Source organism: Narcine bancroftii, chromosome 2, assembly GCF_036971445.1.
Source record: "Narcine bancroftii isolate sNarBan1 chromosome 2, sNarBan1.hap1, whole genome shotgun sequence".
NCBI lineage: Eukaryota > Metazoa > Chordata > Chondrichthyes > Torpediniformes > Narcinidae > Narcine > Narcine bancroftii.
Genome location: NC_091470.1, coordinates 279,768,469 through 279,787,462, shown reverse-complemented (window position 1 = coordinate 279,787,462; position 18,994 = coordinate 279,768,469). Strand labels below are relative to the sequence as shown.

The following is an 18,994-nucleotide window of genomic DNA, read 5'->3' as shown; positions in this document are numbered from 1 at the left end:
TATCACCCTTTCTGTCTCCCAAATGATCTGGAGTTTATCCAGCTCCAGTTTCCTAACTTGGTCTCCAAGGAGCTGCAACTGGATGCACCTCTTGCAGATGTAGTAATCAGGGACAATTGTGCTGTGCCAGATTTCCCATATTCTTCATTCTGGGCATTTCATTGCACTGGCTGCCATCTCCATGACCTATTCTTTGTTTATATGCAAAGAACTCACCTGACCTCAGCTTACCTGAAAGCTCATCCTCTTGTCACCAAAGCTTCTCAGGGAAGAGCATCAAGGACCCACTCCTATACTTTACCATTCACACACTGGCTGCTCCACAACATGGTTCCCTACTTTTATGCTGATGCTCCACTTGAACCCTTAGTCAAATCATCACAGTTCCTCCAATTACCTGCTTGCTAGCTGCAACTGAAGTTGATACTCTCTCCTGAAGAGTCCCCAAGGTCATGTGATCATAGCTCCTCCAATCAATGAACAATAATAATTTATTTCACGTAATTGAAAGAAGCCAGTTGATCATTGAATTTTTATTTTTTGAATAATTTTCAATTAAATAACACACCAAATTTGCATTTATTGCTAACAATTCAAATTATGAGGTCATCAAATAAAGCCATATTTGAACCAAGGAGTATGGGGTTTAATACTGCAATTTTAAAAAAACAATTAAACAACAGGATACAGATGAGGTGGGAAAGGATAGTGGAATCTAAATTTAAATGGAATAGAGTTACAGTGAGAGGGGTGGAGGTTTAAAATGGACCTGAGGGACACTTTCTTCATACAGAGGGTGGTGGGTATATGGAATGAGCTACCAGAGGAAGTAGTAGAGCCAAGACAAATGTGAGATTCAAAAAACACTGAGACAGGTATGTGAATAGGAAGGGTTTGGAGGGATATGGACCATATGCAGGCAAATGGGACAAGCTTGGTCAAAGTTCAAATTTATTGTCAGTGTAGATACATGACATCACTTACAACTAGGGTGGCCATTCCAAAGGAGGACATGGTCTGCTTGGAATAGCTACCCTACACACAACCCTGAGTTTCTCATTCCTGCAGGCTAGGCAGAATTTCTACTTATCCAAGAAGAGTAGTGTGAGCTTCCTCAACAACTACCACCCAGTAGCACTAGTGCAATGAAATGCTTTGACAGGGTGGTCATGGCCAGATTAACACGTACTTAAGCAAAGATCTGGACACACTGCAATTCGTCGGTCAACACAATTGCTCACAGCAGATGCAATATCGTTGGCTTTCCACTCAGCTATGCATCACCTTGAAAACAACAATTCATATATACAGCTGCTCTTCATAGACTGCAGCTCAGCCTTCAATACCTCAGTGCTGGTCAAGAAGCTACAAACTCTAGGCCTCTGTACCCCACTCTGCAACTGGAACCTTGACTTTCTCATCAGAAAAACACAGTCAGTATCAATTAGAACCAATGTCTCCTCCCCACTGATTATTGACCCAGGCACAATTCAAGGATGTGTGCTTAGCCCACATTTTACACCCGTGACTGTGTGGGTAGGCACAATTCCAATACGATCTACAAGTTTGCCGATGACACCAAAGTTGTTGACAGAATCACAAATGGCAATGAGGAAGTGTACAGGAGGGAGATAGATCAACTCGTTGAATGGTGTAACAACAACAACCTTGCACTCAACGTCAGAAAAACCAAGGAGATGATTATGGACTTCAGAAGGAATTCAGTGGAACGCGACCCAGTCCTCATCAAGAGCTCAGAAGTGGAGAGGGTCAAGAACTTTAAATTCCTGCGTGTCAACATCTCTGAAGATCTGTCCTGGAGCCTCCATGCCGATGCAATCACAACAAAGGCTTGCCAGTGGCTATACTTGTGAGGCGTCTGAGGAGATGGCGTATGTCACCGAAGACTCTTGAAAATTTCTACAGGTGTACCGTGGAGAATATTCTGGCTGATTGCATCACTGCCTGCCACGGGAGCACCAACTGTTAGGACAAGAATAAACTCCAGAGGGTTATTAACTCGGCCTGCAACATCACAGGCACCAGACTTCACTCCATCGAAGATATCTACCTGAGGTGGCATCTTAAAAAAGCAGCCTCTAACCTCAAAGTCCCCCACCACCCAGGCCATGCCCTCTTCACTCTGCTATTATCGTAAAAAGGGACAGGAACCCGAAGATGAGCTCTTCCCTGCTGCCATCAGATTCCTGAGTAATCAATGAACCAACAACACTGCCTTACTTTTCATGCACTTTTAAAAAATTTATAGTAATGTTATAAGATGGTTATAATACGAATGTTTATACTATGATGCTACCACAAACATCAAATTTCATTGAATTCTGATTCTGTAAACTGCAGGGGACCAAGGATCTAATGTGAGGGAAGGACTGAAGGAAATAAATGTAAGTTGAGAGGTTGTGTAGGTAAATTGAAGGGATTAATAGCAGATAAATCCCCAGGGCTGAATAGTCTCCATCCCAGAATGCTTAAGGAAGTAGCCCAAGAAATAGTGGATGCTTTAGTGATAATTTTTCAAAAATCTTTAACTTCTGAATTAGTTCCTGAGGATTGGAGGGTGGCAAATGTAACCCCACTTTTTAAGAAGGGAGGGAGAGAGAATAGTCGTTGGAATTTAAAAGATTGAGGGGGGATCGTATAGAAACATATAAAATTCTTAAGGGATTGGACAGGCTAGATGCAGGAAGGTTGTTCCCAATGTTTGGGAAAACCAGAACTGAAGTCACAGTTTAAAGATAAGGACTGAGATGACTTATAGGACTGAGATGAGATTTTTTTTCTCTCAGAGAGAGGTGAATCTGTGGAATCCTTTGCCATAGGAAATAGTTGAAGCCAGTTCCTTATCTATATTTAAGAAGGAGTTAGATTTGACCCTTGTGGCTAAGGGAATCAGGGGTAGGGGATGAAGGCAGGTACTGAGTACTGAGTAGATGATCAGCTATGATCAAAATGAATGGCAGTGTAGGCTTGAGGGCCAAAATGGCCTACTCCTGTACCTATTTTCTATGTTTCTATGTACACAAGAAGAAAGAAACATATACAAAATAAAAAGATGTAAACAAAGAAAGAAATGTAAGCTAACTGATTGTGCAATTCTGAAGAAAAATCTTTTGGAGGGCTTTCCGCTTAGAGGTATGAATATCCCCATACCAGGCCCCGATACAGCCAGTCAGCAAACTTTCCAATACAAATCTGCAGAGGTTTGCCAAGGTTTCTAATGTCATATGGATCCTCTGCAAACTCCCAAGAAGAGGCGCTGATGTGCTTTCTTCCCATTGACATTAGTGTGTTGGGTCCAGGAAAGGTCCTCCGAAATAGTGGTTCACAGAAATTTAAATTTTATTCTCTCCACCTCTGATCCCCTAGTGATCACTGGACCTTGTACCTCTGGTTTTCCCTTCCTAAAGTCCACAAGTAGCTCTATGTTTTTGATGACATTGAGTGCAAGGTTTTTGCGGATTCTATCACCAATGTGTATGTGTATATATTGTGGTATAGGATGGTTGTTATTGGCTGAGAGTGTAGCCACACCTACTGGCAGGTCTTAAAGTGTTGCTCCTAGCCAGACCCAGATCATTCTGGACTGGTTGACCTACATATGATACACTCCAGTCTTCTAGTTAATAAAAGCCTTGGTTTGGATCAACAAGCCTTTGATTCTTTCGACGTGCACTACAATTTTATTAACTAGAAAGTTTTCAAGGGATGGAGCGTATGCTGCGACTGGAACACCTCAACATCGACCCGCAATCGGCTACAGATTCGAATGACTTTAAATACTGGGTGAGGTGTTTCAAAGCTTACCTACAACCTCTCTGACCCTGCCGTGGAGGAGGACGGCCATCGACTACTAGTATTGATGTTTATGGTGTCCCCGAGAGTCTATGAGAGCATCCAGGACGCAGCCACTTATGCCGCAGCCATGAAGGTGTTGAAAGGACTCTATGAGTGACCGGTAAACAGGGTCTACGCCCGGTACAAACTAGTGACCAGGAGGCAACTGCCTGGTGAATCCTGTAGAGCTTATAGCCAAGCATTAAGGGTACTGGGCAGAGCCTGTGCCTGCTCAGAGAGAACTGCTGCTGAGACCACCGACAATCCCATTCGAGATGCTGACGTGGCCAGGGTCCGATCGAATGAGGTGAGGCAGCGTCTGCTAGAGCACGGGGGAAAAAACCTAGTGGACATGATCTGGATCGCAGAGACAATGGAGGATGCGGTCTTAAGTATGGATGCTTACTCTCAGGGCTGGATCCCACGCTATGAAGTGAGTAGGATGCCCTCACTCAACCCTACTACCCCACAGCCCACCGATGGCCTGTTGGCCACCGCTCCACTGCCTGATGCGACCCTGAAGTGCTACTTCTGCAGGAGGGATAAGCACAGCAGGTCCTAGTGTCCGGTGAGGAAAGCCAGGTACCTGAATGCCTTAAAAATGGCCACTTTGATGTAGTCTGTCGCTTCAAAATGGCCACCATCAAACACAGCGCCTCATGTGAGGCCCAACCGTCACCCTCCCATTCAAACATCTCTTCTTCAGAGCTCTCGTCCAATGAGAGTGAGGGTTCCACCGCGCAGCAGTGCCTGATGTCACGGGGCAGGCGCCGAGTGGGGAAGGTACAGCCCACCGTCGCCATGATGATGTTGGTCTGCTTGGACTTCCTACACAGAGCAATGACCCCCCAGGACCCAGCCCCAACCTCAATGACTGCTGTCACCACCATCACTGCTACCGATGCTGCCGACTAGGCACCCGCCACGGCCGCTGCCATCGCCGCTACTGACACTGCCGACCAGGAACCTGATGCTGAGGCTGCCGCTACCGCAGCTGCCAACCAGGGACCCACCACCACCGATGCTGCCGACCAGGTACCTGCCATGGCGGCCCCTGCTACTGACGCTACCGCCACCACCAACGCTGCCGAACTGGTACCCGCTGATGCTACCAACCCGGTACCCACCACCACTACCACCAACAACTGCCCACCTGACTGCCCCACCACCGCTGACTGCACACAGCGACCCCCAGCACTTACCGTGGGCTGGCCAACATACCCAGCAGGCTGCAGGCAGCAGCCCCAGCTCCTTGATTCTGACAGCTCCAACCCGTCTGCTTCTGTGATGTCACCAAGCACACGTAGTGCACTTCAGGCCCGACGCGGTGTGACGTCATCACGTAAGACCCCACTGTTCCCAGCACAGGTCTCTGCATCAGTGACCCTGGACCAGGACTGCCCCATCCCCTTTCAAAAGCAATGGAACTAATTAAAGTGCATGGACACCATACCAATTGCTTATTTGACTCGGGGTCAACCGAGAGTTTTATCTGTCCAGACCTGGCCCACCGTTGCGGACTGGTTATTCTCCCCACTGACCAGAGGTTTTCATTGGCGACCAGATCACACTCGACTGGGGTAAAGGGGTATTGCATAGTGACCCTGAAACTCCAGGGTATCACATTTACTGATTTTAAACTATTAGTCCTCTCCCCAATTATTGCTGGGACTGGATTTTCAGTGCCAGTTCCGAACTGTTTCCTTGCACTATGGGGGGAGGGGCCCCACGCCCCACTCTCTCTGTAACCACTCCACCCCAGTGACCTCCTGCCAGTGACAGCCCAAGCCACCCACCCCCGCACCCCGGCACCCCACGTGTAGCCTCTCCACCCTCCGGGTCGCTCCTCCAGCACTCTTCATTAACCTCACCCCTGGCTGGAAACCAGTGGCCACCAAAAGCCAGCAGTATAGTTATGAAAACAGGAAATTCATCACAAATGAGGTGCGCAGACTGCTGGATGAGGACATTATTGAACCCAGCTCAAGTCTCTGGAGGGCCCAGGTGGTGGTGGTTAAAAGCAGGGAGAAGCCGCGGATGGTGGTTGACTACAGCCAGACAGTCAACCGCTTCACCCTTCTGGATGTGTACCCCCTCCCACAGATCACGGATGTGGTGAATCATATCGCCCAATACCGTGTGTTCTTCACCATTGACTTGCGTTCGGCTTATCACCAGCTACAGATCCGCCGAGAAGACTGACTTTTCATGGCCTTCGAAGCGAACGGGCAGCTGTATCAATTCCTCAGGGTACCCTTTGGGGTCACGAATGGTGTTGCGGTTTTCCAGCGGGAAATGGACCAGATGATAGACCAGAATGGGCTAACAGCTACTTTCCCGTATCTGGACAATGTCACCATCTGCGGCCATGACACGCAGGACCATGATGCCAACCTCGAGAATTTTTTTCAGACTGTGATTCGGCTGAACTTAACCTACAATTTCGACAAGTGTGTCTTCTAGACCACTCGGCTCACAATTCTAGGTTGTGTGGTGGAGAACGGGATGGTAATGCCAAACCCTGACCACATGCATCCCCTCATGGACTTGCCCACCCCCTACGCCCAAAAGGCATTCAGACGCTGCCTGGGTTTCTTTTCGTACTATGCTCAATGGGTTCCACACTATGCCGACAAGGCATGACCACTTATCAAGACCACCTCCTTCCCCCTGTCAACCGAAGCCAGACCAGCCTTCGACCGCATCAAATCAGACATCACCGCTGCAACGCTGCATGCCATTGACGAGTCCATTCTATTTCAAGTAGAGAGCGATGCATCCGATTTTGCACTGGCAGCCACTTTGAACCAGGCCGGCTAGCCGCTAGCCTTCTTCTCCAAGACTCTCCAGGGCCCTGAGAGCTGACATTCCTCTGTAGAGAAAGATGGGCATAGTCGAAGCAGTACGTCGTTGGAGGCACTACCTCACTGGCAGGAGCTTTACACTGCTGACCGACCAACGTGCAGTCTCCTTTATGTTTAGCAATACCCAGCGAGGTTAGATCAAGAACGACAAGATTGCTAGGTGGAAAATCGAACTCTCCACCTTCAATTATGACATGACTGGTAAACTTAACGACCCACCAGATGCGCTCTCCAGGGGGACTTGCTCCAACATACAACTGAACAGGCTGCAGAGACTCCAAGAGGAGCTCTGTCATCCAGGGGTCACGAGGTTCACACACTTTGTTAAGGCTTGGAACCTGCCCTACACGGTTGAGGAGATTCGCTCCATGACCCGAGCCTGCCTGGTGTGCGCTGAGTGGAAACCCCACTTCTTCCGTCCAGAGAACACCCACGTCATCAAAGGCACCCAACCCTTTGAACGTCTAAGCGTGGACTTCAAGGTTCCCCTACTGTTGACCAACCGTAACACCTACATTCTTACGGTGATCAACGAGTATCTCGCTTCCCATTCGCTGTGCCCTCCTCAGACATGCCTCAGTCATAGAGGCCCTGCACAGCACCTTCACCATCTTCGGGTACCCCAGTTACATCCACAGTGACTGGGGGGTCCTCATTTATGAGCACCAAGCTGCGGCAGTACCTTCTGGAGCATGGTGTTGCTTCGAGCAGGACCACCAGCTCTAACCCACGCGGTAATAGGCAGGTTGAAAGAGAGAATGCCACCTTCTGGAAAGCGGTTACACTTGCCCTCTGATCCAAAGGCCTCCCCACTGCTCGCTGGATTGTAGGGTCACTAGCACCCTACACTCCATCCACTCCCTCCTATGCACCGTGACCAATGCCACCCCCCAAGAAAGGATGTTCTCTTTCCCGAGGAAATCTGAATCGAGAATAACTAGGCCGGTGTGGCTCACGGTTCCCGGGGCTGTCCTCCTGCGACGCCACGTCCAGTACTCAAAGAACGACCCTTTGGTTGACCGAGTGATGCTGCTCCACGTGAACGCACATTATGCATACATTGAGTACCTGGACAGGCGGGGGTACACAGTCTCGGTAAGAGACCTAGCCCAAGCCGGATCGGACCCAGCAGTGCGCCCAATCCAACCTCCTCCAACTCCTTCTCCCCTAGGTCACGTGCTCGAACAGAGGGATCAGCACCACCCCACAACTCAGGCCAGTCTATCGTCAATGTCGTTGGGGAATTGAGCGAAGCGGTGGCCTCACCCAACGAGCCCACCAGTAACACGACTCCAGCGACCCCAATCCCAGCACCATGTCGGTCACGCCAGACGATCAGGCCGACCGACCTTTACAGCCCCTAACCTCCCACCAGTTTTCCCCCCCTTTTTTTTTACAGCCCTCCATTCACCCCAGGGTCAGTTCTCAAAGAAGGGGTGAGTGTGATAGTACAGATTCTATCACCAATGTGTATTTTTATATATTGTGGTTTAGGATGGTGGTGATTGGCTGAGAGCGTAGTCATGCCTACTGGTAGGTCTTAAAGGGTTGCTCCTAGCCAGACCCAGATCATTCTGGACTGGTCGACCTACGCTTCAGTCTTCGAGTTAATTAAAGCCTTGGTTTCGCCCATTTTTATCCAGCCCTCTACCATGGAATTATCAGCAAATTTGTCAATGGCATTGTTGACCTGATCCACACAGCCATAGGTGTAAAGAAAGAAAAGCAGGGTGCTAAGTACATAGCCCTGTGATGCTCCAGTTTTGATGGAGATTGTAGAGGAAATGTTCTTGTCAATCTACATTGATTGGTGTCTGGAAGTGAGGAAATCACTTGGTATATTAAGGCCCAGATCATTGAGTTTAGTGTCGAGTTTTGAGGGGATGATGATCTTGAATGCCAAACTGTAGTCAACAAAGAACATCCTGATGTTTGGATCTTTGCTGTTCAGATGTTTCAGGGTTTTGTGCAGAGCCACTGAGATAGACCTGTTACTGCACTAGGCAAATTGGAATGGATCTATGTTGCTGTTCAGACAGGAGCTGATATGCACCAACACCAGCCTCCCAAAACACTTCATCACTGTGGATGTGAGTGCCACTGATCGGTAGTTATTAGGGAGGTTACCACACTCTTCTTCGGCACTGGTACAATTGAAGCCTGTTTGAAATAGGTGGAAGTGAGATGTTGAAGATATCTGTGAATACAATGCCAAGTTGGTCAAGACTTGGCTGGGTGCTCCATCCAGACTGGATGCTTTCCTTGGACTCACTCTCCTGAAGGCTCTCATCCTCGGATATTGAGAGTAGAGAATCATCAGGGGACAATAAAGTTCATAGTGCTCCTTGTTCTGGTGGTCAAATTAGGTGTGGAAGGCATTGAGCTGGAAGTGAAGCTTTGCTGTCTCCAATGGCACTGGATTTGGTTTTGTAGCAGAGTTATGTCATTTCGACCCTGCTATGGCTGTTGGATATCTTTAATTGCTTCCATTCTTGTCCATTTTGCCTGGGAGGTGGATTTCCATAGGTTGTACCTGCTGTTAGCATGATCCAGATTTCTTTTTTCATCCAGGGCTTCTGGTTGGGGAAACCCCTCAGTGATTTGGTTGGGCCAAGGGACCTTTTTCCATGCTATGGAACTCTGACTCTATGGCTTTTAAAAAATCTGTGTATCTGAAAAATACATTTCTGGTCATCGGTGCCAGAAAAAAGGAGAAAGCCAAATATATGCAAGACAGGAAAAAAATAGTTCTCATTGATTAAATAGTTTGAATGCTAGTAATTTTTGTATTTAAAAGAATTCCTTTGTACAACTGTTTGCTCTGCACAGATTGCTATTAATAATGTAGATTCCAATAACATAGAGTTCTTCATTTCCACATGCTGTGCATTCTATATTTTGAAATCTTCTTGCTCCCTGATGTTATTGATGTCATTGAGCTACAAGACCTGAATCTGAACTATTGTCTTGCTCTGTGGCACATTGCCTCTGAGTATTAGCATACCAAGCCAACATTTCCATACATTTCACAGTTTCATTGGCTTAGTGCTGCCTTGTTAAGTTGTTGGAGAGTACAGATTGAGGAATGGTTGGATAAAGAGACATGGCAGGTCGTGGGAGTCAAAGTGCTCTACTTCATTAGTTTTGGAGGGACTAGCTGAGGGTAGATTCAATAATGTCATGTAATAAATGCACAATATTTCTGAACTTTTGCTTGTTGTAAAGGCACACAAAGAAGTGCCACTAGTTGACCCCAGCACTCCACCAGTTAGAGAAGAAAGTCCTGTCCTGCAAACTCTCTAGCAACAAGGCCTCCTGTCTGCTCCGTCAGCAAACCCAAGCTCCCAGATCCCTCCAATACAATCAGAGTCCCTTTCGGAGCCCTTCTTGCCATCAGCCCCCTCGTAAATCTTGATACCCACAAGAAGTCTCCAGCAGCCCTCAGCCACTGAGTCCTTCAGCCACTGAGCCCTTTGCTGGTCCACTTCCATTATCAATTTCCATGTTAGGGTCTCTCCCAGGCTTCTCCTTCTCAGTTTGATGGGGGCGGGGGGGGGGTGGGTGGGCGGTGAGGGATGCTTTTCTACTCTAGTGTCTTATGTCAGAGATACCTTCTCAGGAAGGGTTAGGGTCATAAATAAACAACTTTCTAGCCTACAAATTTGAAATTCAGAGTTCCTTTTCCAGCACTGCATCAGAAATTTGATTTTTCTTTCCAGTATTCACCATTTCTGTCTTGAGTCCCTCAGACATATTGCAAATCTCTCCTATGGATCTGATGCAAATTCCAATGTAGGCATGCGCCATTGGCAGCAATTCTATCAAAGTGCTTTTAGGGAGATAGGATTACCCATAATTCAGGATGGGCTGTTCTGCGTCTGCATGAAATCTCTATTCCTGTTTTCAATATCTGCTCAATTTCCATCTGGAGGCAGCCTGACAACTAGTTTCATGGGTTGCTGACCTTCAAAGGTGTAACTGCAAGCTGAAGGTTTCAGAAACCTTGCATCTCATGTGTAGATAAAGAAAGTTGATGGTGAGAGTGGCTGGTATGTGCTGTCCTGAGGCTGAGGTCGGCTGCAGGTCAACCTGAGGTGAATGTGTGCATTGTGTTCATTTGACAGAACAAATGGGGACCAAAGCACTGTAGTAAGTATACAGGGGAGGTCAGCTTCTTGAGCAGTGAAGATGTTTGTCAAGAACATATAATGCACACACCATGCACCAAATAATTGCCAAACTACAAAGACATTACCTTTAGATACATGAGAGAATTACTCTTGACCAATGAGAGTAAACATGGGGGAGTACAAAAACCCCTGTTGAAACATCTAAAGACATTGTCTGCAGGGTTAAAATATTCTGTGTTAACCTGGTCCTGAATGTTGTCCCAGCAAATGCATATATAAGTGGGCTCAGGTTCTGAATGCCTAAACAACTTGAATATAATTGGAGTCATTCAAAGTATCTGTGAGTTGCTTTTGAGGTAAACAAGGCAAATTGTTCAACAGCAGACTAGGAGGTAAACAACATTTTCTCTTTGAATGTTTTCATGAGAGTACACTGGTGTTGAAAACAAAGTCAGGAAAAGCTGCAAAATCTCCTGAAAGGGAATTGATCACTCACTTTAAAGCTATTTAAATTAATAGCATCCAATTTCAAGAGTATTAACCTTCTGTTTTAAGCAAAATATGTGCATTATTCTTTAGTCTCTGCCCTAGAAGAAATTGATTTGTATCTATTGGAGTCACTTCATATTTCAATTAACCAATAGGATTTTTAGATGCATTTTTCAATCTTGGAGAGGATTTCAGATACAGGTTTTTTTCTGGGAAGATGAGGGAAGGGGAGATGGTAGTACACTGCATCGATCAGGTGGTTTTATGGCTAATGATTTTTTTTCTTAGGCTGCCCCTGGGGATCAGCGATGACTTGCTTACATTCTGGTTGTGTGGGTTCCGAAGTGGCCAATGTGGGAACTGCAGGTTCTTCCATAGATGGGACTGGAGATGGCTGACAGGGAGATCTGAAGTGGTGTGCTCCTACTACCAGTTACGTTGGCCTTCTATGTATTCTCAATCCTGTCCTAAATGCTCCTTCTCCACTTTAGGCAATCAAAGACTGTATCCCCAGCAGTCACTGGGGATAATGCCAGTGGACTTGGTTTTCCACAGTAGTACTCCACCGTGGACAGTGAAAGCTGCAGAAAAATGAGTAGTTCACAAGAAGATTGGACAAAGAGGGACCAGAAAACATTATCTGATCTGTCCAGCCTGTCTGGAGCTGATCAATTTTGGAAACAGTTCTTGAGCTCAGAAGACAACCATCTGATTCACTAAACAAGCTAACTGCATTGCTTAGTTAAAATCATGGCAGTTCTCACCTTGGCCTTAACTCCCACCTGCCTAGAGGAATATATCCAGATCCTTCTTGAAGTCCTGTTGTAAATTTGAACTTCACTGGTAAGCTGTTCCTAAAACGTTTTATCATAAAGATATGTTTCCCAATCTATCTAGTCCAAATACTCTGGTGACTATCATTCCTTTCTCCAGTTGGATAATTCAGTCACAAGGCATTCAAAATGTGTCGAAAAAACTTTCACTGAGATGTGCTTGAATCTGTGGGCAGGTAGTCCTCTAACAGGACTAATCTTGAGCATAAGCTGCAGCCAGTCTTTTCAGCCTTTTACACAAGCAGTGCGCCTGTGAAGCCATGGAGTCCACCAGACCTGTGCCATCCATTGCATAGTTTCCAGTTCTTGATCTGGGAGAGTTGGCTGCTGAGACTGTGCCAGTGTATATCTCACCTTGGCACTCTCCAAGACGACAGCATTAACGTTGACTTCTCCAATTTCCGTTTACTCCCTCCCCCTGGTCTCCCTCTTTCCCTACCTGAAGAAGTTCTTTGCTTTCTGGAGGGAGTTCTGTGGAAATCTCTCTCACTGCTCCCCATCTGTAATTTTGTTCGGGCTCCTGACTACACTTTGACACACCTTGATGAAGGGCTCAAGCCTGAATTGTTGGTTATATATTTTTATCTTTGCTACATAAAGTACACTGTTTGACCTGCTGAGTTTCTCCAGCATTATGTTTTTTAACTCCTACCTGTTAGCTTGTCCTGCTCCCACTTCCCCTTCCTCCTCCCTCTCTCCTCCTCCCCCACCTTTTTATTCAGACGTCCTTGCCTATACTTGACGAAAGGCTCAGGCGTGAAATGTTGATTATCTTTTACTTCCTCTGGATGTTGTGTGACCTGTTGATTTTCTCAAACACACACTTATGAATTTCACTCAACTCCAGCAACTGCAGATTTCCTTGTTTAACTCAATGCCAGTTAAACTGGATCATGTCCAACGGGTCCAATAAAATGAGAGGAAAGTACCCTCTGGATGGTTCAATTTCCAAATTAAAGATTCAACTGATTTAGTCAGTGACTTTAACTAGGCCTGTATCAAGAAAATCCTGCCCGACTACCATCAGCATGTAGCTTGCTGTACCAGAGGTCCCAGGACACTGAATCACTGCTACACCAAGATAAGGGAGGCCTACTGATCTTTCCCGAGACCACACTTTGGCAAGTCAGAACACCTGGCTATGGTCCTTCTGCCTTCATACAGACACCTTAACAAGAGAGGCTCTAGAGTACAGGACACCTGGAAAGTGGTCGCAGGAGGCTGAAGAATGGTTACAGGACTTCTTCGAGTCAACAAATTAGTCAGTGTTCAAGGACTTAGTTGAGGATCTGAATGATGACACCAGGGCTGTCACAGACTTTATCAAAACAACTGTGGCCGAGTGTGTCCCCACTAAATCATTGACGGTTTTCTCCAACTGGAATCCCCGGATAAACAATGACATCTGGAACCTTCAGAGAGCTAGATCACAGACATTTAAGACAGGAAATGCAGATCACTACTGAATGAGCAGGTATGACTTGCGAAAAGCTATCTCTCTGGTGAAGTGGAGATTCTGGATGAAAATGCCTTAATGACTATTGATCAATAGCACTTACATCATCAGTGATTAAGTATTTTGAAAGGCTGGTGTTGAAGCAAATCAGCTCCTGTCTGAGGGGTGACATGAATATGTTCCAGTTGATTTATCATTGCAGTAGGCCCACAGCAGATGCCATTTCACTGGCTCTAACAAAGCCTTGCAACACCTGGACAGCAAAGATGCATTCATCAGTTCGGTATTTAACACCATCATCCTCTCAAAACTGATCAGAAAACTTCAAGACCTAGGATTTCTTCACCTCCAGACCACAATCAATGAACATCTCCTCCACAATCTCCATCAGTACCAGATCATCACAGGGCTGCAATCTTAGCTCCTTGCTCTAATCACTTTACACTTATGACTGTGTGGCTCGGTTCGACAATAACACCATCTACAAATTTGCCGAAGATACCATGGTAGTGAGTTGTATAAAGAAAGGCGATGAGTCAACATACAGGGGGGAGATGCAAAACTTAGTTGAATGGTTCATCAACAACAATCTTCCACCTCAATGTCACTAAAACCAAGAAACTAATTGTTGACCTCAGGAAGGGAAAACCAGAGGTACACAATCCAGTGATCATTGGTGGATCAAGGGTGGAGAAGATGAAAAAATTTAAGTACTTGGGAGTCACTATCTCAGAGGATCTTTCTTGGACCCAACACACTAATGGCATCGTGAAGAAAGGACATCAGCACCTCTATTTCTTCAGGAATTTGTGGAGGTTTGGTATGACTTCAGAAACCCTGGCAAATTTCTACAGAAGTGTGGTGGAAAGTGTGCTGACTGGCTGCATCATGGTCTGGTATGGGAACACCAATACCCATGATTGTAAAGCTTTGCAAACGGTGGTGGACACAGTCCAGGACATCACAGGCAAAACCCTCCCCACTATCAAGAACATCTATAGGGAGCAATGCAGTCGGAGAGCAGCAGAAATCATCAAGGATCCACACCACCCTGCATATGCTCTGTTCTTGCTGCTGCCTTCAGGAAAGAGGTAAAAGCACCACAAGGCCTGCACAGATTCAGGAACAGCTGCTACCCCTCCACCATCTGACTCCTCAATTACAAACTCAATCAGGAACTTCTTTAAGGACTCTTGTACACTTTATTGATTTTTTAAATTCTCCTTGTTGAATTGCACAGTCAGTTTGTTTACATTTGTTATATGTTTACAGTTCTTTATTTGGTGTACATTATGTAAGGTCTTTTTTTGCACAACCAGTAAATGATAATTCTACCTCACCCACAGGAAAAAGAAACTCAGGGTTGTATGTGATGTCATGTATATACTCTGAAAATAAATCTGAAATCTGAAATCTAAATCTGAAATTTAATTAAGCTACTCTACACATTTATAATTTTTGTATGTCTATGTGCATGCATCTGTTTTAAAGCTTGAAAGTACATAATTTGAAAAAAGTTTGAATAATTTTAACATTTTTGTCATTAATTTTATTTTCAGCAGGTTATGAATGATTTTGAATGTTTGTGAACATTGAAGCCTTTCATAAGTGGACAGTAACAATTGTAGTTTTGACAATTAAGACCAAGGGTGAGGCCTCACCTGCAGTCAAAGTGGCATTAGGAGAGACCCCCCTCATTGAAGTTCACCACCCAGGACCATGCTGATAAGTTAGGAATGGATGGAATAAACAGGGTAGTCCAAGAGCAGGCCACGGGAACAAAAGTGTCTGCTTGGGCACTTATGTTTTGGGTATCCTGCTTTGGGAATACCATTTGGGAAAACCTCTTTTGCCTTTCCTGTTTTGGCAATCTTGTTTGTACAATCCTTTCTGGTTTCACTGTTAGGGGAGTTCTGTTATGTTGCTCTTGTTTTGACATTCCTGCTATGCAATCCCATCTGGGAACCACCATACAAAGAACAGTGTTTGACCTGCTGAGTTTATCCAGCATTGTGTTTTACTTTTATCTCAACTGTGCTGTTTGAGACACTGTCGTCTGAGTTTATCTTAGAAATAAGTTTCAGCGGTAAGGCTTTGATTCTACAAATTGGAACCATTTTAGCAAGCTGAAAGTTTCATTTTCTTTAAATGTTTGACATTCAAATTAAGTTTTGTTCAACTACATCTGCCAACAGTTACATGTTGAAGGATATCAAGGGGTATGAGGCAATGCATGAAAGTGGCATTGAAGTACAACATCAGCCATGATCTATGAATGGTTGAGCAGGTATGAGGAACCATATAGCTGTCCTGTGCCTCTATAATGTTCAAGGTAATGTCAGCATTCTGATGACCTTTATCTTTATGGATGTTACCATTCCTCTCTATAGAGGGCATGAAGAGTTAAATGATGTTAACTGTGCAGAAATCTGATAAAATCTGATGAAATTTCACCTTTATTTATTGTTCATACCATGGTCAAACAGTAAAGTCGAGACAGTGTTTCTCCAGGACCACATTTACATAAATAGAAGTTAAAATAGAAGTTAAACACATGAAGTATTAAATATTAAGACATATACTGTAAGAGTCTCCAGTACCGAGATACTCTATGCACATATGTTTTGGGAATTCAGGAGTCTTATGGCTTGGGGAAAAAAAACTGTTGTCCAATTTGGACGTAAGGGCCCTACTGTTGCAGTACTTCCTATGGCAGGAGGGGTGTGTGGAGTCCTTCACAATGTTTATTGCCTTTCGCCTGCATCGTGTGTTGTAGATGTCCTTCATGGTAGGAAGAGAGCCCCCATTGATCTTTTCTGCTGACTTCACTATCCTCTGCAGGGTCTTAAGGTCCGAGGAGGTACAGCTTCCAAACTAGACGAAGATGCAGTTGCACAAGATGCTCTCGATACATCCCCTGTAGAATGTAGTGAGGATGGAAGGCAGGAGATGATCGTTCCTTAGCCTTTGCAGGAAGTAGAGGCACTGCTGGGCTTTCTTGGCTATGGAGCTGGTGTTAAGAGACCAAGTGAGATTGTACAGCCATAGTAAACCCAGTGACTGGGATAAAGATGGATAGAAGCTGTCGAAGTAATACACTGCAATCAGTGTTTACACTGTGGTCTCCTCTACATGATGAGAGCCTGCATTAAGACCACAGGGTCAACCCTGACCTTTCCATTGCCAGCCACTTTAATTCTTCAGCTCACTCTGAGCTATCAATTTATAGCCTTTGCTTTTTCTGTCTCCTTTTAATTTCTGAAGAGGAATTCCAACCTGAAACATTAAATCTGATTCTCTTCTCATGAATTTGAACTGGCCTGCTGAGTATTTCCAGCATTTTCTGTTTATATTTTAAATTTCTAGTATCTGCAGGTTTTTTTTGAGAGAGAGAGCAATTATTCATATGTAAAATGAAGTTTACATCCACAAATCTAGAATTGCTGGATTTTGGGGTTTTGTACATTCTCCTCGAAGATAGCAGCAAAAAGGGATTGTGATTAGGGTGAAAATTATAGTGAGTTGATTGAAATATATATTGTACAATGTACATTTGTAGCAAAGTTCTTATTTGCCACAGATGAACAGGAACTTCATATAAAATGACATTTGTGTATATTAAATTAAACTAAAGAGAAATAATAAAGACAAAAGTTAGATAACAAATATTCACAGTTACCATGGTGGTGCTACAATAGAGCACACAGTCCTTTTGTGGTGTCACAGTAGAATATGATTAGTTTAACAAGGGATGGTGGACCAGAGTGAAAGCCATTAGAAAGAAAGTGTTCTTAAACCGAGAGGTGCTGACCTTCAGGCTTCTATACTTATTATCTGCTTTCAGGTGGCAAAAAAGTCCAACTGTAAAGCCGCACAGAATACTCCTGTGCGGCTGTCGGGTGGCCATCTGAAACCAGAAAAGCCGGCCAGGAGGGTTACTTACCTAATCCTTCTCCAAGAGATATAACTATCCTGCTCGGAGTATTGATTGGGGCAGCTGAAAATGGCGGGTTGCCAGGGGGCAGACGGCTGACGTCGCGGTGACGTCGTCAGCCATCGACTTCTGAGACAAGGAAGCCAGACTAAAGTAGACTTCTTCAAATTTTATTTTGCACCCTCTCCCGCTGTCGGTCTCCCCCCCCCCACTTTCCCACCCTCACCCACCTGACTCCCGCTGCCCCTGCCAGTCTCCCCACCCCCTCCCTCGCCTGCCCAAATGCCACTGCCACTACCGGTTCCCCACCCCACCCTCTCCCTCCAACTCCTGTTGTCCAGCCGGTCTCCCCACCCCCTCGCCTGCCCAACTGCCACTGCCACTACCGGTTCCCCCCCCCCACCCTCTCCCTCCAACTCCCGTTGTCCAGCCGGTCTTCCCCCCCACTCGCCCTCCCAAATCCTGCTTTCTGTCTCCCTTCCCCCCACTCGCCTGCCTGACTCCCGCTGCCTCTGCCATTCTCCACCCCCACCCTCGCCCGCCCGACTCCCACTGCTGCTTCAGGGGTGGGGCGGGAGGGAGACTGGCAGCAGGAGTCGGGCAGGCGAGGGTGGTGGGGAACTGGCTGCGGCCATGGGAGTTGGGCGGGCGAAGGTGGGGGGAGGGAACCGGCAGCGGGAGTCAGATGGGCAAGGATGGGGGGGAACCGGCAGTGGCAATGGGAGTCGGGTGGGTGAGGGTGGTTTTTGATCCGGCAGCAGCAGCGGGAGTCGGGTGGGGGACGGTGGGGGAAACCAGCAGCAGGAGTCGGATGGGCGGGGGTGGGGGGGGGAGACCGGCAGCGGGAATCAGGCGGGCGAGGGTGGGGAACTGGCAGCGGCAACAGGAGTCAGGCGGGTGAGGGTGGGGGGGGGAACTGGTAGCGGGAGTCGGGCGGGCGAGGATTGTGGGGGAGAGACTGGCAGTGGGAGGCGGATGAGGGTGGGGAACCGGCAGCGGCAACGCAAGTTGGGCAGGCTAGGGTGGGAGGGGAACCGGCAGCGGGAGTTGTGCAGGTGAGGGGGGGGAGACCAACAGCAGCAGTGGGAGTCAGGCAGGCGAGGGTGGGGGCAGGAGACCGGGAGCAGGAGTCAGGTGGGCGAGGGTGGGGTGGGGGGAGACCGGCAGCGGGAGTCGGGTGGGCGAGGGTAGGAGGGAGACCAGCAGTGGCAGCAGGAGTCAGGCGGGCGAGGGTGGGGGCAGGAGACCAGCAGCGGGAGTCGGGTGGGTGAAGGTGGGGTGGGGGGAAACCAGCAGTGGGAGTCAAGTCATGCCTGAGTTTTTTGTCAGGCATGCCTTGACACGCTGATATGATGTGAGGTCAGCGTGGGCAGGTTTAGGCACCTGTCCGGAGTAGCCGGCATTCGCTGCTAGACAGCTAGCAGTCAGCTGGC

General features: G+C 46.7%; 1 long non-coding RNA gene across 3 annotated transcripts in view; it reads right to left on the bottom strand.

Annotated features, from left to right (window-relative positions):
- The window catches only part of LOC138755325 (uncharacterized), a 67,444-nt gene extending 66,918 nt beyond the window's left edge, over positions 1–526 (bottom strand). For all 3 annotated transcript variants that reach the window (XR_011352196.1, XR_011352194.1, XR_011352195.1), the window contains exon 1: positions 398–526. This is a non-coding gene — a long non-coding RNA (uncharacterized lncRNA). The remainder of the gene's footprint in view (positions 1–397) is intronic.
- Positions 527–18,994: the final 18,468 nt, after the last annotated feature.